This window comes from Amia ocellicauda, chromosome 2, assembly GCF_036373705.1.
Source record: "Amia ocellicauda isolate fAmiCal2 chromosome 2, fAmiCal2.hap1, whole genome shotgun sequence".
In the NCBI taxonomy this organism is placed as follows: Eukaryota; Metazoa; Chordata; class Actinopteri; order Amiiformes; family Amiidae; genus Amia; species Amia ocellicauda.
In genome coordinates this window covers 9,437,531-9,459,527 of record NC_089851.1, presented here as the reverse complement: position 1 = coordinate 9,459,527, position 21,997 = coordinate 9,437,531, and the positions used below count along the sequence as shown (strand labels likewise).

Sequence of the window (21,997 nt, the reverse complement as noted above, 5' to 3'; positions counted from 1 at the left end):
CTCCCATATTTCTGCTTCATAAGTGAATACGAGTGCAATCAGCCAGCACGCAATGTCTTAATTCTACAGATACTGGGGGATTGGGGGACGTCCATCTTCTCATCGCTGTCTGGGTCACTCAGGGGTGACTGAGACACAAACTGAAAAAGATACTGTGCAAAAGCCACAAAACAAATGCCTCTACATTCATTATGAATAGCTTATTTATATTATGTATTGTAATTCTAATTTTTGTAAATTGTTCTCATTAATTTGTGTACTTCTATCTACATGTTAAACATTATAAACACTGTAAATCACCCTAGATAGTGCCAACTTTTAAGCAAATAAATAATATTAATAACAATAATCTCATGCAGCCATTTGCCTGTTGTGATGTATTATGGCCGAGTTGAATAGATCTGTTAAAAGATATTGACATATAGCATGTTTCCTCCTGCATAACCCACATCTTTTAAGTAATTAAAATATCTGGCAAGACACTTTAAACTCTTTAGCTATATAAAAAAAATGTAACCAATAATAATAAAACTTATCGTAAAGAAAAAAGGTCAATATTCTTTTCCCTGGAGAAGGTTGGTCTTAAATGTTGCCTGCATGTGACATTTTCAAGATAAACTGTCCTTCTAGGCGCAATATATTTTTATTAGAAAAAAAAAAAAGGAAAACAAAACTATCAGATATAGCACAATGAAAAACATCTTGTTATCGAAGATATTAATGAATTTTCATTGTGAGTGATTTATGTCCAGATCTCTCTCCAGTTTTATGAACCCTATTACTCCTTTCTTAACAGAATGCACTTGCTAGAATATTAGAAATTGTTTTGACAAGACCACTCATCACAGTTTGTGATTGCAGCCCATTATAGCTCATATCCAATGCCCTGACACTCTGTGTAAACTGGGACACCATGTTACATTAAAATATTCTTTTTTTAATCTGTATTTATTTATTTATTTATATATATATTTATTCATTTATTTTGTAAAATGAGAAGTGACAGGCAGAAAGCCTTCTAGGAGAATCTTCGTGTATGGTCCTATAGTGAACTTTCTGATGTCTGAGGTTTCTGAGCAGGTAAAGATGATCCAGTTCGTCGGCAGCTCGGAGCCCATGAAAGTCCGGTGGCCCAAATTGCCCCACACAACCTGTTGCCATTTTTTACTGTTGCAGGATCAATTAAAATTACTCTGCTGGAAACCAATACACAAACACTATCTAAGACCTGGGGAAACCTGGAGTCTGTATTCTAAAAGGCCGGTGGGCATAGTAGCCAAATTCTACCATTTGGTTCCCACTCCCCTCTTCATACCAGTTTCTGTTCTGCTCTTTGGCTTCTCTTGAGCTGGATGATCACAATAATCAGACAACCAAAGAAAACCCAATACCTTACTTACGAGATTGCCCTCTGGCTTCTACCAGTATTGAATTGGGCCAATTATGCAGCTTTTTCCTCAGCCCATCAGTACTCATCAACATCCTGTTTATGGCATGGATGTCTGGAGGCAGAAGCTTCCTGTGGCCTTTACCTGTCCTTATAGCTAGTAATCTTTCTCTTATTATGGGCCTTGAATGGGGCATTTGTTTCTCAGGGATTGTATATTAACTTTTGTCTAGTTTCCGTGTTTATATATATGAATTTAGTTCCAATCTGAACACAGATTTAGGCCTCCCAAGGCCTTTTGGGATATTTTCTGTCTACACAAAAAAAGCTAAATATATTAGGTCTTTCTTGTTTCACTCAGCAATTTTTAAAATTCCCATTAATAGCTCTCTGTTTTTTGCTTGTTGCACATAAATCACCTGCTAGGAAAAGGGTAACTAAATAAGTATTAGACACAAACCATTGTGGGAAAAAATCCTTCTGGGATACCTTAGAAGTGCAGATAAACTGTATAAGCGTAGCTCTGAAAAGCAAGATCAAAGATTGTACGTTAACCGCAAATTGATCAAATCAGCATGTACTCTGGAGACCAGCAAAGAAAAAACACCCAAAAATGGAGTCATCTCAAAAGAACGGCAACTCCCCTTCTAAGTGAGAATGGGGATTGAGTAACCAAGGACTTTTCTGTCATGAAATGTAATGGCCAATGAAGAACAAGACACCTGTAATGCCAAAAATGCAATACATTAGGTATGAAATAAACAAATATGCCTCCCTTATTCCACAGCAAAGAAGCAAAACTGACAACCTTAAATCAAGACATTTTAATTTAATAAATTGATTCAACAGAAAGCCCAATTCAAGTTATTGAATCCAGAAAGATAAGGCTGCACTGAGTAGATTGTAGATACACCAAAACAATACAAATCTGTTATTCCCAGAGCACAGATTGCACAGATTCTTACCCCTCAGATCTGTCAGGGGTCCAATGAACTAACTACGACTTATCAATCAATGCTGCTTTGATAATATTCCTTGCCAATCGACATTTTCATAATTTGTTTTAAATCATGTCATTGAAATATCAACATTTCCTGACTGTACACCCCTCCAGAGTTTTGGGAAGAAAAGGTTTAAAATACCAGTAAATATTGTATCATGGCCTCAGGGTATATCACTGTCAAGGAAAACAAAAAAAAGCACTTCTTCCATGTTAGAGACCTAATAATTGGTAATAACACACCATTTCTTTAATGGGAGCAGGGGTCGTGCTAAGTGCTATATGAAAGGTTACATCAGAAAATCCTTTGAATTCCAACACACCTCCAGAGCTGCTAAGTTTTGCCATCGCAGGAAGGAGTGTCTTACACTGGGGAAACGACTAAGAGAAAATATATTTCTGCTCTAAGGCTGGATGTCAACATGAATTTAAGTATGTCATGCCTGCTTGGTATTAGAAGACACACTTGCGAGGGAGAAGGATTAGAGTTTCATTTTAAAAGATTATCAACTCGAGCACTTCTTGCCTCAGCCCTTAGGGACAAGGGTCAGTTTGGGTACCTGTGCTCATTGGGAGAGTGCTGACAGTTTGGCCCCAATGAGAATTACCTCTCCATCGGTCCACAGCCATTCTGGCAACCTGACGAGGCACTGACCAGAGCCAGCTGCATCCTGAACATAACACTCAATCACATACCCCTCAATATGTAGCATCCAGAGAACTTTTCAAATGGGATTACCTTAAAAATGTGCTTCACTGAATTTGGTTAATCAACAACAACTCCTCCGGAACATTTTGAAAGATTTCTCAGATTGTGAATTGAATGCAGTTACATTTGTGCTCACAACATCACACTTTGGGTGAGTTTATTTCACATCACAGGGGATATTCTTAGACATTCCTGAAGATAAACGCTATGCACATTTCTGCATTAATTAATGAATAATAGAAAGAACAAAAAAACTTCAATGTCTTATATTCATCTTGATTTATAGGTTTCATATGATCATCATATTTTTAAATGCAAAATTAAATAATTTGCTGATCTATATCACGCGCTGTAATTTGTGCAAGAGAGCTGACATGTAGCGCATTTGCCAGTGACATTAGCGCCCTGAGGGTTAACAAACTTAACCAAGAAAGACGTATTAATGCAGACAGTCTCCCCAGCTCTGCCTTTGTGACAACACAACAATGTAGGTGTGAACTGCAAACATCTGTGTTACATCATACACCACAGAAATGTATATCTGAAGAAGTGGCTTAGTTATACCTCTGTATTTCAAGCCCAAAAATTTGTCTAACTTTTTTTTATACATCCTTTTCAGATAACCCAGGATTTGGTTCAGGCTGCTTTAAAAAAATAAAAATAAAACTGAAACAAACACACATCTGGCTGATTAAATCATGGTTTGGAATGGAACCTGAAACTCTGTAAAGCATATTAAATATGAAGCCACTAAATCATGTAAACAGGAAGTCCATTTAAACCTGCTAATACATCACAACGGATGGGCAGTCAAACATGAGGCAGATGGTTTACAGGTAACAGTTTACCCTTTAACTTCATAATTATCATCTCCAGTCAGCCACACACGTACATCTGTGACACATAGCAAGAACGGCACATGAATAAGTTAGAGCTTCATAAATAATGTAATTGGTACTAATCTCATTAGGGATGCTAACCCTGCTGAACCTACCAAAGTACTTCTAATGGGGTTCCTGTCCATTTCTCTTTTGTAAGAGGGTGGGGGTGAAGTTATTATATATATATATATATATATATGTGTGTGTGTGTGTGTGTGTGTGTGTGTGTGTACATGTATGTATCATTTTTATTTATTTACAGTATCTTGTGTGACGTCCTCTAGCTGAAATGCTTGTAAATTAAACTGCTTATGTATATTATGAGACAAACACAAAGCAAACAATGAAGGGAAATCTATAGTTATTGTTTAATTCACAAATGTTAAGTGAATCATCACAACAAATTAATTTTGGCAAGAATGAGCTTGTCATTAAGCCCAATTTCCCTGAGCCAAAAAAATAAAATAGAATATAACAAAGGAGAGCTCAAGTAGAGATTTGTCATTCTTTCAAATGAACAGGGAGAGGAGTATAAATCTGTTTTTAAGGGGCTGACAACTCTGCGTTCCTTATATATTTTCCAACCATCTCTGACATATGCAGAATGACAGCACAAAGTGAATTGTGCTAATCCATATGGTATAAAGTGAGGAAGAAACTGATTTATATTTTCCACAGTGTAACAGTACTGATTTTATTACTCATTAGAATTACAATAATGTGAAAGTGTGTCACATCAAATCAATTATAATTAAATGATTACTGGTTTATTAATGGCATGATAATCTGAGTATAATGAGGCTGATTCTAAATTACATAAAAAGTACAGACACTACAAAAATTATAGTTATGCCAAATGTGGTGCAAGTTTCCAAAAAACTTAAATATTTTATTAGATTAATGAAATATTTTATTAGACCTTTTCAAAGTCAATAAACTTCAGTAATATCTTTCAATTACTCAAGTCAGTTTTTAAGAGCTGTCCACAATTTAAAAAACAACAACAACATAATACCATACTATTTCAGGGACATAAATGGTACATAAACACTGCGGCCCTGTGCTCGATGAAGCAGTTACTGAAAATGGATGGATGGATTGAAATGTAGGGAATATACAACTGACATCCTGTGGTTTATGTTATATTGTCTTGTTTGTTTCCCAATATTAAAAACAATGATCACAAAAATCATAAAAAAGGATGGTAACAGTTGACACAAACATCTCTACTGCTCACACTCCTGGGTTAAACTGAATCTGCATTGCACCATGCAACACACAATGCAGAGGGCAGCAACACATCAGTCACATCAGCACCGTGATGCCATATTTCAGGTTTGGTGAAGCTCAGTTCACTTCTTTGACTGCTTATTCCTATGTCTCATATTATCAGTAAGAGCATATTCTATTATTTAGCTTAAAAAACCACAGGGCACTACAGAAACTGTTAAAAGTTGGCAGGAAGTAAACATTTCCACAGCTTGGCCGCCACATTCTATATCCGCCTTCTCTCAACATCTCCCACCTCAAAACTATTACAGGCCGGCCACATGACTGACACACAGACAGCTGAACACTTGGGTTATTTCTACCATAAGAGCAGGGGTGGCGTGGATGGACACAAACTTAACCCATAGGCTTTTTCATCTCGCTGTTCGCTTTTCAAACAGATAAGTCTTTTCGGTGCTCACGTGGGTGGGGGAGTCGCACACATTTGTGAATTCTCAGCTTTTGCAAAAGTGTATTGAGAAACGCACAGGTCCACACTTCAGCTCACAGGATGCACAGAGTCAATCATTTCACCTAGAGCATGTGTGTGTGGCAGTGCAACCTAGATATCTAGTGGGCGACTTCTGTGAGCTGACATTTAAAGCAGGTAGTCAGAACCTGCACCTTTTCCGCCTACTGTCCATAGTAGGACTCCGGGAGTGTGTAGTACCGTCACACTTCAGACTTCTGTCGATCCCCCCCACCCCTCCGGCTAATGACCCAGCTTAAGTTACACAACCACTGTCTCAGTCTTTAAATCTGTAACCAAGAAAAGTAAAAGAATAAAGAAAAACAGAAAGTTGCGTGTAGAATCTGTCACCACATCATAGATGGTTGTGAGAAACTGAAATCCTCCACTTCCACCGAGAAGCGGTTCACAGTGCAGTTAATGCCAGAGTGAAAACCACTACACAGACCATCAAAAGGAAAATAAAAAAATGTGTGGACTAATTCTATTGAAGATAAGTTTTTCACCATAACCTATATAGCACGACCTACACTACAGCTAAGTCCATAAGCATTGCCAGCTCTGGAAAGAAGCCTGGAAACTTCCTCTCATTTTTGAATTTCGTATTTAAGTTTTTTGCAAAATCAGCATTTGTATAATTACAATATATATAGTTGCTCAAACACTAACCTCAGGCATAAGTGAATAACATGGTGTGCTTAACTTATAACTATATTAAATGTGCTGTGAACTTAATTTACAATGTAATGTGTAGACCTCTCTGCCAAGTGTTGTTTTTTTGTTTTTTTACCCAGTTTTCTTACTAACAAGATACAGGAGCTCACAGTACCTGATGCAACTGAGTGGGATTTGGTGCAGCTCCTCCCTGCTGTTCAGTAGGGTACTTATTGAAAGGGACTGGTGTCCCCACTACAGCCATCCATCCATCCATCCATGAGTGCACAGTAAGAGGTCCAACAACAGCACACCTGCAGTACCTGAAGAAATAAATCTCTTGTGAGTTGCTTCCAGGAGGCACCACATGGAAAGCTTTACAGGAAACAAATCATGTACAATGCCTACTCAACTAATCACAACAATTGCATTAGGAGTTCTTCCTGTTCAAGATGAAATGTATGAAAATGTCATAGTGTTCTTATACTATTTGCAGGACAACTTAAACTGAAACAGAAACTATTTCCTGTACAACTGGACACAATACAATCAACAATCTTCTATAAACCTAAAATCCTGACCAGCTATGCAAACCAGATTGAACACTAAGTGAGGATTGATTGGTTGTCACTAGAAGTGCAGTTGTTGCATTTATATTGAGCATTAGCACTGTAAAGAATTTGTACCTGGATAGCACCATAATAGCAACTTACAGCTGTCATCAAAAATGTAGATCATCCAGACTTCATGAACATACAATACCCTGTGGGCTGGGGTGGGGAATCTATTCTGCGCCACACAATACGTCACAACTACACACAGCAGAAAATAACACTGGTTTTCCTAATAGAAACATCACTTTGAAAACTATCCTGCTTGTCTATTTAAAGAAAAGAAACATAGTTTGCAAAGTCAATGTTCAACAAGAGCTGATGGCCACAGTGCTTTGTTTCGGCAATCAGTCATGAACTGCCAAGCCTGGAAATAATTATGGTTCTGACAGCAATTAGTTGCAGACTAACATGACTAAACATAGCAAAGTTTGGCAGCTCTTTTCTGGGTTAGGCTTCTGGCATATATCCTTTTTTATATATTTGGATTTAACTTCAATATGAAATGAGGTTTGGATTTGCCACACCAGACAATACAATATAAACAAACAAATCAGTCAGGTGTTCCTCTAGAAATGAATACCAGGGGTTATATAAAAGGGTGTGTGGCTGAGGCTGAGCGAGGGGGGGGATTGGCCTTCCTTCAGTGTACATATTGGTTTGTTTTCAGAGAGGAAAACACAGCTTAAAACTAAATTAGTCATTTAAAAATACAGTCAAGCAACTGACAAATTCAGTGTGTTCAATAATGTACTATAGAAACAGCACAGCACTGTGACAGTGACAAATAGGGGGGTGAATTTGCTTGCAGCTTTGGCTAGAGCTCATTTTTTAAGGGAAAATTGGCTATTTGTAATGTCTTAATGTTGATCAAGAAATACTAGCATGTCATTTCAGTTATGCAGTCAAATTAAATGCTTTTTCTTCACAATAGTTATTTTATACTGTGTAATAGTAAGCAGTAAGTCATTATTATGTTATTAAAACATGTGTTCCTCAGACCAAATTAGGTTACATAGATATATATATATAGTTATAGAAATATCCAGTACTGAGCGAAGAGCTTTAAATCTTAATAGATAAACAAATACAATACAGTTCTTGTTTTAAGAAAGATTCCTTAACATTTTAGATTAACTATGTGAAGCCCATGGTCCTAAAAGAAGGGCTGCTCTACCTAAGAATCATAAAAGGAAATACAGAAAAGAGCAGAATGCTACACCGGAAAAAAAAGAAAAAATAGATTTTTATCCTTAAAAACAGGAGGTTCGCCCACGCGTTCACCTGGGACTGTTCTTGGCCGGTGCAGGCAAGCCAGAAGGTTATAGGGGCCTGGGAATGTTTAACATCAAGAAAGTAATCATAACCTAGCAAGAGCAGGGGGAATTGTGCAGGAAATGTGAAAAGTAACCCTTTCCTGCCAAAAGAACGTATGAAGAATTTGACTTATTTCTTTGCCAATGTATGGAGTAAGCTGAGAATTATCAGTTATGGACTAGAGGCAAAGGAAAACAATCAGATGTACTGTAATGTACCACAGACCTTACACTTCAGAAGTGTTAGTACTGCTCTGCATGTAAAACCCATTAGGGAGATGTGACTCCGTTTGAAGGCCTGCTTGGGTGGCTCTCAAAAGATGTACAGTATGGATTGTATACCATATTTTAACAATAACAGTAAGCCGTGTACTGTAAATACACATAGAGAGAGATGTCACCAAAGTATGAATGGCAGGATGCAGCTTGCTGTTTATATATACAGTAAGACACATAGGCCCACTTTACACTGTAAATCTGAAAAACAGGCAGAATAAGAAGTTGGTCACAAATTGATTATTAAAGCCTATAATTTGTAAATTTTAGTGGATATGCAATACATTTTATATAAACCCTTGGAAACAAGTTTAAGTAAACCAAGTAAGATTTTACAAATGTATTTACAATGGGCTTTTGAAAATCACACTGTTGTTCGGATAAATGTAATTTAATTCACAAAAGACTATAGGCTGGGGACAGGGGTTCAGGGGGCTGCAGTAGAGAAAGTGCCCTCTTTTCTCCATTAGTGTGTGTGTGTGTGTGTGTGTGTGTGTGTGACACAATAAAGATGGATGTGCCCGCCTGAGTCCCAGTGGTTTAAATGTCTCATAGCTTCAAAATCAAGTTGTGACACACAAACGCGAAGTACAAGAAAACATCCAATCGCAAAACAAGTTTCCTTTTCTTTCTTTTTTTTGCACATTTAAATAAATCATATTCAGTAATGGCTAATGGCAAGAGGTAAGTACTTGGTGGTTAAATATTAGATTAGGAATGCACTTCATATCCAGCTGCAGAAATAAAACTGACTGAAAAAAGCACTGATTGTGGTGCACCTGGGAACAAAGCAAAAACACATTATGCTTCTTTAGCTACACAGGGAAGCCAACGCTGATGTTGACTTCTTACCCTAGTGTTTGGCCATTCATGGAATTAGCAAACGCTTACCCACATCACGGTACTGTTTCAGTTCTTTGAGGTTTCCAATTATCAACCAACATGCTCTCCTAAGCTATTCACTTCAGCAAAGCAACAGCATCATATGGAGGACCCATGCATCCCTCCCTGACAACACTGCAGACTCATAGAGACCCAGGAAGTCAAAGGGAATCCCTGGCCCACTACAGAAGCACTCATTCATTGGCATACCAGCCCACTGAGCACTCCTGGTCACGCTCTGGGCGTGTCGGACCTGTATTCTGGACAGAAATTATTACTTGTTGAGCTCTTCGGGAGCCCCTACCTAAAGTTCTGGAGAGAGGAAGAAGAGATTAGTTTTCTCAAATGCCACACAAGCTACTTTACCAGGAGAGTAGTGAACGAATAACTCGATCACTACATGGATAACCAAGAGGAACAAGGAGAGAAAGACAAATAGACCGCAGTCAATGATTGTGCTGAATGGCCACTTCAGGTGGCTAAGGCCCAGTGCTTTTTCTGGGAGCTGGGCACTGCCCCAAATCTTCCTTCAGCATATGAGGCCAAGATTACCAATACACATAATTTAAAGCAACTGCCTTGGAAATAGAATCACAAAGCTGTTAGATTAAAAAATATATACATTCTGAAAGTTTAATTTTCCCCCAGCCCTGATTAACGATTTCTCACTGAAGGTGAACACACATACTAAGTCAATATAGCCCTGTTCTCTGAAAAGCTTTCAATCTTAATTACTCTCCTAATTAGCTGTGATTCTCTAGAACAACACAACCCATTGGCTCAGTGAAAAAGAAGTGTGTGTTCAAGCTGGCTATGGAGCTCCTTTCCTCTTCTATTTAATTTAGTAGGAACACAGTCTAAAAGCACCTCCTACTAATCACAGCTATAGCTATTCAGGTAAAACTATGCCTAGGACATGTAAACATTCATATTATGTTTTGTTCCAGATTCGCCAATAAGTGTGTGGAATGATGAAGCAAAGCATTGACCAAAAAAATGTTATTTATTATAAATAGCCTATGCCAGTGATTTCAAAATAAATTAATAATTTAGAGGGCATATCATGTTAAAGGACATTAATAATTGGGTAGTAGAATCAAGCTTTTGAAAAAATACTGTTTGGAAAATGCAGACTATGGTTCACTTTGGATTAATTTCTCTAATCTCTGATGGGCACAGCCAGGCAATGCTGCAAAACCACTCTGCTTCGCTTGCACACAAGTAGCCTGGGAGCCTGAAGTTGGAACAGCTTGTGTGTGTTGTCTGAATAACACTAAAAAATATATCCATCCTTCGTTGACTTTCACAGCAGAGAAGACTGCCAGGGCTATTTTATACCGGACTGAACCTGATTAAGACAAAGGAAAAGCTACAGTCCAGCTGAGCAGCTGCATGCTATTATGCTATCCCTCGTTCACAGGAAATGAACAATCATTTAGTACTGACAGGTACATGCTGAAACTCACTATCTCTCTCCTAAAACCTATGAAATAATGTATCACAGCAGTTTAGCATTAACCTTAAGGCTTATTTCACATTTTTGCCAAGGTCAATTTTATACTGTAGTTATTGTATAGTATAGTACAGTACAGTATAGTATAATATATATATATATATATATATATATGCTTAAAGAGGAATGGGGAAACAATGTTGCCTCAGAGACCAAAAAACATAACAGTAGAAAAAGCAAAAAGCACTTTTTTTTTTTTTTTCTCTGGTCATGAAAACTTGTAATTTAAAGGTCTCCTGTGAGCTGTATAGGGTTTAGCGTATCCAACTTTAACTGGGGTGTAAGTGAAGGGCCGCCTTAATGGACTGCCAGTTCTTCACACTGCAGAGGAGAGAGCCGGCTGTAAATGCCTTCCCCTGTTAAAATAATAGCATCTGAAAACGATCTGCGCACTGAAAAAAAGAGCTGGATACCCCGATGAAGAGAGAGAAAGAAAATAAAAGGCCCAAAAAATGCAGGGCAGCCAAGATACTGTATATTTTACTTTCACATATTCAAGCAGAATCAGAATTCAACGCAACTATTAGTCGCATTAGCTTAACTCATGATGAGCAAAGCCTTAGCTCTAATTATGCCTGATTTTCTGTGAAATTGTATGTAAAAATAAATGAGTTTCTTATATCACAGAGGCAGAAGTAGTAGAGATGAAGCTTAATAAGCGGGAAGACATTAACTAATGAAAGTTGTGACTGTAGTTTTGTTTTGGATGTTTCATTGTTCACAGTCATCTCAAAACCATGTGCTTCAGCGAACATCTGCCATTTGAGAGCTATCCACACACAGCTCTGGACTATTTCCATTTTGACTCACAAGACAACATGATACAATGATACTAGACTTAGTAGACTGCTCTTAAAACATAGTGCAGCTATTTCCCAAAATAAAAAACAACCATATTGAGCTGATATTATTAAATGCGTACTGCAAAGTTGTTGTTTTTGCAGTTTAATATTTACAAATTATGAATTGATTAATTAATTAATTAGTGATATACACTTCTGTAACCCGGAGGGAGGTCGGATCTGGCTGGGGAAAATCGAGTTCACCACAGACTAGCGACCTCTGTGGCTGCTCATGCAAGCTAAGGGTTAGTTGTTAGTAGTTCCATTAGACCAATTAAGGAGCCAAGAGCTGGGCTGGAACAAAATCCAGGAGACACCTCGCCCACCCAGGACTGGAGTCTGACACCCCTGATACAGAGCCTTTGACAACATGTTTATCAGAGAATTCATGACAAATGTGATATATTTCTGACAAATATGATATTGACCGATACAATAATCATAATAATCACATACTGTATTCAATATTGACATGTTCGGAGTGTACATCTGCATTTTCTTGCTATATCAACTTTTCGTTGCATCATCAAAGGTATGAAAACATCTGAGGCGACTGTATTTTTTCACCATGGTGGGGGCTGGCAGTCAGCACCAGGAATCAAACCCCCACACACATACAGCAATGCTTCATAATTAGTCATTACGTACTGGCAAGGGAGTAATGGGCTGTATGTGCCTCTTGAACCCACTGCAAGGCCAGCAGGTTACAATATATTCATTTATTTAAAGTTATATGTTTGTACAATGTCAGTGTATGAACGTTAATGGTCTCAGCTGCAGTAACATGCATCTTCCTGCAACCTGCAGTGGCACATTGCAGAGCATTAGACAAATGTAATGTTGAGAATTCAAAATAGTTAGTCTCCCCAAGGGTTTTCATAATGTAAAACACCGTAGAATAGTTAAGAGCTGTGTAGTTTCCTTTCTGAATATTACAGCCTTCTAAACCGATTACAGTAAGGCTCCCAGAGTACCTAAAATAAAGCACGATCTACCGAAACTGCAAAACAAGAAAAAAGAAGGGGATTCAAAGGGCACGGTGTGTTTCCTTTTGAACTTTAACTTCCGCAACGCAGAGAACAGAGGCTACTTTCAGTTCTGCTTTTGAGTTCACAAACACAGGGATCCCCCCCTGGTGGAAAACAGCCCCTCTTGTTCACTGAAAGCCCTTCTTTAAAGCTCCCAGAGCAGAGCCAGCAATGGAGCAGCAGGGCCAAGCGCCCCGCTGACCTGGAGCCAACCTCCGACCTCCTGCGGCCCAGAGCACACAGAGTGCGGCCACACAACCCGCCTGCCACTCCCCACTGACAGACACCCACTGAGCCCGGAGCGAGGGGATACGTCAGTGTGGAAAGCCTTGATCATGACAATAGCTTAAATAATCTGCTTGCTGTGTTACCCACCAAAAAATGTTGTTATCAGGGAGCGGACAACTGAATGAACAAAATAATGATGCTCATATCCAACATGTTTATATTCCAAATTAACTAAATGTATTGCTGAGAGAAATACAGACAGTATATACCTTGAATTGTCCACATTTCTTTCCCTCCAAACTAAGTACATTGAAAGCAGGACGTTTTTCTTAATACAGTAACTGCTGGTGCATGCATGATATTGATTATGAACCTGTAATTTACTTATCCTTTTTTGGGATCAGCACCAGTGTATGTCTAGAGCAGAAAATAGTCTTGATGTATACAAAATCTAAATTTTTCCATTACATTGCTGTTCTTAATTTACACTGTTTTGGCAACCTGCAATCAAGAAGATATAAGTAATATTCTTTGAAGTCATGGTCATGAAAAAGTAGCCATTCCATTCGACACCACATGAGCAGGAAGAAAAATCAACTGATGCAATGGTACAAACTTCTTGTAACAAACTATCAAACAGGAAAAAGAGCAGTTCATGAGAAAAGTAATTATCTTACTTTCTCGGAAAACATATGCCATATGTAAACTCTACAGAACTGACCAGGGCATCCTTGCCATTGCCACACCTCTGATCCCGTACCAGAATCGTCATTAATAACGCAACAAAAGTGTTTAAGAATGGTCTGTGTAATCAGTGAGAAACAGAATCCAGATGATTGTTGGAAGGAAGGATAACACAAATGTATAAATCAAAGACAGAAGGTTAATAGAAGTTAGTTTGCCGTGGGTATAAAATTAAACTATTCTGCTTCCTCAACATTAAAGCCCATAGGTGCATGACTGCAGCTTATAGAAACGACAGCCTTTGTGAAGTCATTCCTCACCCAGGTATTTAAGCTGCCTTTCCCGTTTCCTCTCTCGTGTGACCCAGTCACTAATAAAGAATTCCTAGCAACTCCCCAACTAAACATGGTTTCCTGTTTATACAATGTGTGGGTTCAGTTTTCAGCTGCTCAGACCAGGTGACTTGTATAACACACATTCCAGCCCAACATAAAGAATGCAAACCAAGACATACCATCTCTCGAGCTATGGAATACGTATAATTACATTCGCGTTTGATGTCTTGAGTCTCTCTCTCAAAGTCTTAATGCAGTTAATCCATACTAATCAACGCGCAACCCATAGGCAATGCAAAAACAGACACAAACCGGTTTAATATTGTAGAAAGGATTTAGGCATAATTTAGGCATAAATGGGGACTTTCTTTTTGTTTCCTTAAACAAATGATAGCCTAGTTAATAGAAAACAGCTTAACGAGAATCTTGCCAATTTTCCCTTTTCAGTCGAGTTTGAAAAACTAAATTGATTTGTTTGCTTAATAAAGGCTCTATAGTTTTAATTGATATGAACGTCCACAGTAATGAGCACAGTGGTAGGTAGGTGGTAGGTATGAATCCCATGATACTGCAAGATAAAAAGGTTGAAAGCTACTGCGCTACATATTTATTTACTCCATCTGTCATGTTCTCTTGTATGAGAAGCAAGTCAAGTCCCCCCAATTCAAAATCCCAAAAAACAGGCCTACGTGTAAGTTGCTTTTCATCTCAAAGTGAAATAATAAATATGATATAATTATAAATATTTACTTTCAAAGTACCACAGCAAAGATACAAACAGATTCCTTCAGTGTTTAGTTTTTTTGAGTATCAAGGTCTTTAATAGGCTTCTGTACCTACGGATGGAGCCTGTGTTAATTACAGTTATTAGAGAAAAGACGCACTTCATTTTGTTTTGTGTTGTTAAAATGCTCTGGTATACACCCACACGTACAAAATATCCTGACATTTATGACTGTGATGCATCATGGCAAGCATTAATCCCCAGGGAAAGGAGTAGGTTTTTCCTAAACCCCTACAGCTACAAATGCTTTTATTTCCTAAATCACCACAAAGTGACATATGCAGACCAAATTTGGGAATGCTGTAGTGTCTGTTTCCAATTCCCATAACAAGCTCAGTTTTTCTTTCAGAAGGTTTGCTAGAATCATATCAAATCAATCTGTATCTGTAGGTGTTTTCTTCCCAACATGGAACACTTGCTTCAGAGGGACTATAATATAGCACCATACTTCAAAGAGGGTACTGGAAGCCGAGCAGCTAGCGGAACATTCTGGCACTTAAGCAGGAAGAACAATAATCCACAAATTAAATATGCACTGGTCTATTATCACATGCATTTTATTTTACTATGTGATTTCCATTTATAATTTAATTTTTTATGCACTCTTCCTGAAGATGATGTTGGCAACCTCTCCATGTATATACTTTACTTGTTTTCCCTCTTGAATACAATATAAATAGAGACCAAAGACATTCCTATCAAAAATAAGCTGATAAATATATTAACATTCCTACAACTTGTGTAGCTTTTCTCACAACATTTTATATATATATATATATATATTTTTTTTATATATATATATATATATGTATTATGTTACAGTCTATGTGTTTCAAAAGGGAAGGCCTTCTGGCTCGAAGGGACAGATTAATACAATAGGAAGAAATCTTCTGAAAAGACCAAGCAAAACTTAAGAAATGTTTGTATTCCACCTGCGTATTGACTGGATACTAAGTGTAAGCTTGATCAAAAAGAGGAGCAAGGAGAAATACTCAGCTGTTCCTGGCTCTTAACTCCAGGTTGGATTTGCACATGATGACACATTAACACTTTAAACATTTTTTTTTTTTCTTGTTATTGTTTAAGAATGAAGTCTAACAGGACAGTGTGTATTCGCCAATATGGTGCTCTCTCCAGTGTACATGTGTTAATACTTTACACTTAACCAAAACACCAACACAGACCAATCATCAGTTCACAGTCACAACTAGCCAGTTCAAAAACACTAGTCCCTGTACGAAATATCCCAGTGCCGAGTTATAGAGAACGATCGACCGGAAACATTAAGCATTCAATTAATACAACTTCATTTTTTCTAACTCAATGACAACTGTACGCAATGAGACTGCTGTGGTACTACGCAGTATCTTATTCAAGGCAGTGAGAAGCATTAAGCTATAGAGAACATAAGCCTGACTAACAGACTTATTGGGCCTGAACATCAATGTACCATGTGTCCGAATGCCCTTGAGGGCAATATATACAGTTCGAAATTACGAACCCATTGCCAAGGGTTAATATGTTTTAAATTATTTAAAACTTTGACCTCTTAATTTAACTTAAATTATATCCTTTGCTGGATTTTCCTTGATGTGGTGCATACTGGATTGGTCTATATATATATATATATATATATATAAGTTGAACAGCTGTAAAAGCAAAAACAAACAGTAACACCCAATTGTAAATATGAGTTGCAACATAATACTTAGTGATACAATTATTACAATAATGTAAACCATGGAAAATAAGTGTTGTGTAAACTGGGTTAGGTTTGGCTCTTACATAAGAATATATTCTGATTCTTACTGTTATTTATTTCTAAGCAGACACCCTTATTCAGAGTGACTTACACTTTACCCAAGAAACATTTTAAAGCATTTCAAAAGTGCAGTAATATAACAACTAAAAGGTCATGTTACTTTTTTTTAAGTTTTAATAGAAAATCAGATTCAGAGTTTTGTTTTGTTTTCCCAGGTGTTCAATTAAATTCTAATGTGTATAGTGGACACAGCGGATTAATTGTGTTGATTTTAATGTTTTCTGATGTATTCCTAATTAAAACAAAAATATATCCCAATGTAATCTACCTTTTGATGTATATGTATGACTTCATTATTTTTAAAAACTCAGCTTCCTTTTTCCCCTGAGTCTGCCTCAGTTACTGTATTTAAATATGATGCACTCAAACATTGGCCAGAGCCATTTCATAGAGCAATGCAATATTAAAGACCTGGGTATGAGGGAAAATATTAATATTACATTTGATTTCAACATTTGAAGGTTTCTGGCATGCTAGAGTATACATACTCACATAAATACTACCCCATTTATATTATCTGTCAAATGTTTGCGCACATTCTGTGAAAAGTCACAAACGGGAAACAGCACATTTATTCCGACAACGCACTATTCATGTTGAACCCAAATTGTTAAAAAATGCACAGAGCGTTTACAATATTGCACAGGCCTAAGGTTATGTCACCCTTTCAGAATACCACACAGGGGTTAACAGAAACGAAACTGGTTGTTGTCTGGCTTTAATGGAATTTCCCTGTTTCTTTTTGCCAGCTCTAATCTTAAATTCACAGCATCTTGCTGTGAATTCTGAATTACGCACAGGTATGCATATTCAATATTCATGTCGATTATAACATTTATCCAGAGTGTGGAAAGCATTTTTAAATTTCCTTCTGGAAAAACAAACAAAGGGCAACTGTGTCCTGCACCCTGCTGTAGATTTGCTCTAAACACAAGTGAGTAAGAATTACTGTAATCTCACAGACCTGTGTATGTCTTTATTGAAAAAAACACTCAGTATGTATGTATGCAAGTTAATAAATGCATTCAACTTTTTCTTTCTTTAAAAGCGTATCCATGTGTCTTATTATTCTTAGGTTGTTTATACTCTGCCTACAACATTGCTAAATAAACAAACAAGCTAACAGACCGGACTGAAATCTAAAACCTGGGCCAATCCTGCGAGTGGAAAACCAAGGAGATATTAAAAGCCTGAAGACAACAAAGCTAGTTTGGGAATTGAGCTAGACTGCTCATTATTTTACACAGACAATATGATTTTCCAATTAAGGTGATTTTGTAGATAATTACCTGTTGAGATTTGGTGCGGAAATGAATTCATTTTTCTCTACATCACTGACAGAAGCTTCCTCTGTGGAAGTGCATGTTCATTCGTCTATTGTTTCAGTGGACAAAGGAGAAGGATTTATGGTCAAAATGTTAGCTTACATTACAACAAGAGTCTCTTTCCTCGTTCAAAAATTCAAGCCCATGCAATACGTTTCCTATAAAACATAGTTTTTACTACAAATTACATTTAACAGCAGATGAATTTACTGCATCGTGACTGATACAGGTACACAACTTGATCTCCACATGTTTCTAAAGCAATCTTTTATAAAATAACTGGACTGATAAAATAATGTAGTGGGTGTACATTCGGCACAACATGTAAGAGTTTCTTGTTTTGAAAAAGTGGACTTCTCCAATGGGACTTTGTTAAAACAGTAAAGAACATTCTTTTCCTTCAAAAGGAAGCAAAACTTGAATGAGTGGGCAGCAAAACTAGGTGACTAGTTTCATGTTTCCCCTTTTCTCTTCTTTAATTTCAAAGCCATTTTCAGCTGAAGACATAAATGTAACTGACCGACCCCTTGGCTGTGCAGAAGTTTAATAATTCACTGAGCCTGAGTGGTTACCATACTGCAATACATAAGCATTGTTGCCTCGCACAAGACATACATCACTGGTGATTTTTCACTCTGTTATTTGTTTTTGCTGCATTGGTTTTTCTTTTCTTTTGTCTTATTTTTGCTTTGCAGCTGTTTTTCTTGAAATCAGACAACAAATGTAGTTAATAATGTAAATCATTCTTAGAAAATGAATGAGGTTTTGAAGAAACCCTGGCTTCAGGGATTTTAAATATCTGCTTGTAAGTCATTCAGACAAAGAACGTTCAATACGTGTAGGCCTAATTTATTTTAAACAACAAGGGCTTTATGTGGAAAGAATGATAAAGATTACATTATCCAAAGTTTTTTTTTATATAGTTTTAGTGTCATCTACTACAAAAAACAATTCAAACTATTATGAACTATTTATTATAGCGTCATGTTCTGCATCACCATTTGATTTGATTTAACAAGAAGAATAAATCAAATCTAACGCAGGATGGCCTTAATTCCATACATATCTTAGAATTGAAAGCCTGGCAAACCACAACTTTACTTCATAAGTTCTCAAGTATATTTAAATAGTAAGCTGTAGCCATAGAAACAAGTGTGAAACATGCAACTTTATCCAACAGGCACATTTTCAGATCACCCACGTAACTGCTCTCCAGGAGTATTTGGCACACTTGTCTCTGTGTCTCTGCCCTCCCCATTAGATCTACTCCAGTATCGCATTATCTTTACCTGTAGCAAACTTGTGTGCCGTAAACAACAAACCGATAGGTTAAAAAAACATAGAAATGCAAAGACATCTAGGGATAGTGATGCAGACACACAAGTTCTTCGGCAAATAGGCAATCATCATTCAAGAGCTGACAGAGGAAATGGGTTTTTAATTGCAGCTGATTAAAAGTCAAACTCGTGTTCTCAACTGCAGGGTTGTGAAAAACGCATGTGATTTATGATACAATACTCACTGGTATGTATGGAATAGACTGGAGGAGTCAGGCAGACCGTGAAGAGGTCCATCAGCCTGAGGCCTCGAACTCTTGCAGCTATCCCAGGGCAGTGGCAACCCAAACAACTACAGGAAACAATTAATTAAAAATGCAGATTATTACAAAACACAGAATCAATCTGAAGTTATTACCAAAGGAAAACACAGAAAAGGTGTATTGTAGCATAAACATATATAAACATAATGCAGCAACTGGGTTACAGTTGTTATGAGCCAATGTGGCTACTTTGTAGTTTTCACAAGGAAATGCATCCTATTGTGTGTGTGTTTTATGGGTTTGTTTTTATCTAAAACAACAATATGTAGATTCACTGGTTGCAAATCTGGTTGCAAAATAATGAGCTACATTATTTTAGGTGGCACTCACTGGAAGATCAGGAAAATTGCTTATTATATACATGACAAATTGTTTCTAAAGAAATATGTGAATAAGCTCATGCTTTAGTTTAACATTTTCTTGCAAATGTGGCCATATAAAGGGACTGCGCCCTTAATCTGCCGTGTCAAAGTATAAATCAAGTGTCCTGGTTCAAGTGTCTCTTAAGGTTGTGCTTCATTAGAGCGGAAAGGGGGTCTTTTTGAGTGCTACTGTGTGTTAAACATGACTGAATGTGCATTGCAGGAGAATGGAGAAAACTTCAGGATATATTTAATATTGTGAACAATGGAGAATGCATTGTGTTTTTATGTAGCAAGTGTCCAGTAGCAATAAACCCATTGATCAATGTAATATGGTTAATTTGTAGCTAATAATTGTATTCACTTGTTGTAATAAGTTTAGTAAATAATGTGTAGTTTTATTTTCTCGTGGGGTTTAGTTTTGATTGTGCTGCTTACTGAAGCAGTCTGGAAATGGACTGTGCATGTATTTCTAGGTTAATAAAAGCAACAAACCCAGTGAAGTGGAAGGGGCTGGGGCGCTAATTTAGAGGATATGAGGTTACATTTTCATATATTTGTAACAAAACGTTGACATTTTAAAGCGTGCACACAAGCAACCCCGCCAATTAGCAACTGATCTACCTATACTAATCATTGAGTTAAATTGCCCCCAATCTGCGAGTTAGACCCATTCTGTGCACATAATGAAATACCTAATGATGCATTAGAATATGCAGAAAACACATCCACATGAGACACAGCACAGCCGCTTGCGACAAGTGTGCACCGCGGCCCGGAGCTGCCGGCCCCGCTGCTGCGCTCTGTACTGCGTGTGCGGTTTCTGCTGCGGACCTGCGCCGGGCCACGGCCTGCTTTGCCCTGGACTCTCCTATTGGCTGAAATCACTGTCGTAATACCGTCACCGACAACCCGATTGGGTTTTATTTCCCCACAGCTGCAGCGGCAGCCATTTCACAAAGACTACAAACACTCGTATTCCTCACCTTTCCGCCGTTTCCTCTGGACGATCTTCCTAATTAGAAAAATACAATACGTTAAATTTCACGTTGAACAGCATTCCCACGGAACAGTTTCGGCACAGCCATTTTGAGCTGTACTTTCTATGCAAGAGAAAAGGGGAGAATGGCCAATTAAGTTGTTCATTTTTTCCTAAAGTTAACGTCTTGTTTTTCATGACTTAAAGAAGGAACTGGTGTTTTACTATATGCAACGTATTTAAAAATAACGATATTATTGGACGTTTTATTGAAGTTGCATATGAAGGACTGCCGAAACAAATCCCCCTCTCAACAAGAAATGGTACAGCTCAGACAACACTGGCTAATCTTCATCATTCTGGCCAATCACCGAGCGCTATAGTGTGGCGCCCAATCACAAGCAGGTGGGCGGGGTTTGCAGGCAGTTCTCCCGCCCCTAACCCTTAGTGTGCTGCTTGGAAAGGGCTGTGCTGCAGGTCTGTGCTGCAGGTCTGCGCTGCGCTGCGCAGAGTGCCTCCTGCGTCCTGGATTTCTTCTTCTGGGTCCAAGTACTATTTTATTCATTTCAGTTCTGCTATCCACACGGCATAACATCTGTACTTGGAACAAACTGGATATGATGTCTTTTGGAATTAGTCGAAGATCATTCGAAAGTTTTGGGTTCTAAACAACTTTTTGTTAAGTTCAACTGTGTTTGTCCTTTAATTGAACTCATGTGTGGGTTTGTATTGAGCCATGAGATCTACTGGAAGATGCATAGATATAATGTTACATGTAAATGATGTGAATTGGCAGGTACTGTAACTGCTGTTTGCAAATAAATGTGTATGTAAGCCTGATGCTTGCTTCATTGCTGCTGATATTCCTATTCAGAGTGTAATACGTGTTTATATCAAGGAAGATCAATTGACTAGCAACCGTATTGACGGTGGTGATTAAATTCAGCAGATAATTAAATGTATTATGGATTGGATTTGTAGTTATTTAATCAAAAAAATCCTGAAGATACAGAGTATCCAGTAGGAAACCTAGTAAAAGTA

The 21,997-nt window shown here is 37.7% G+C and overlaps 1 protein-coding gene across 3 annotated transcripts in view; it reads right to left on the bottom strand.

The window, feature by feature from the left end:
* znf438 (zinc finger protein 438) overlaps positions 1–21,243 on the bottom strand; it is a 44,354-nt gene extending 23,111 nt beyond the window's left edge. For 2 of the 3 annotated variants that reach the window (XM_066717788.1, XM_066717789.1), the window contains exons 1-3: positions 20,964–21,243; positions 19,538–19,644; positions 6,545–6,692 (exon numbers count right to left, since the gene is read on the bottom strand). The gene's annotated coding sequence lies outside the window, so the exon portion shown is untranslated. Of the gene's footprint in view, positions 1–6,544; positions 6,693–17,979; positions 18,065–19,537; positions 19,645–20,963 lie in introns of all 3 variants that reach the window. The other variant, XM_066717790.1, reaches the window with a different exon arrangement.
* Positions 21,244–21,997: the final 754 nt, after the last annotated feature.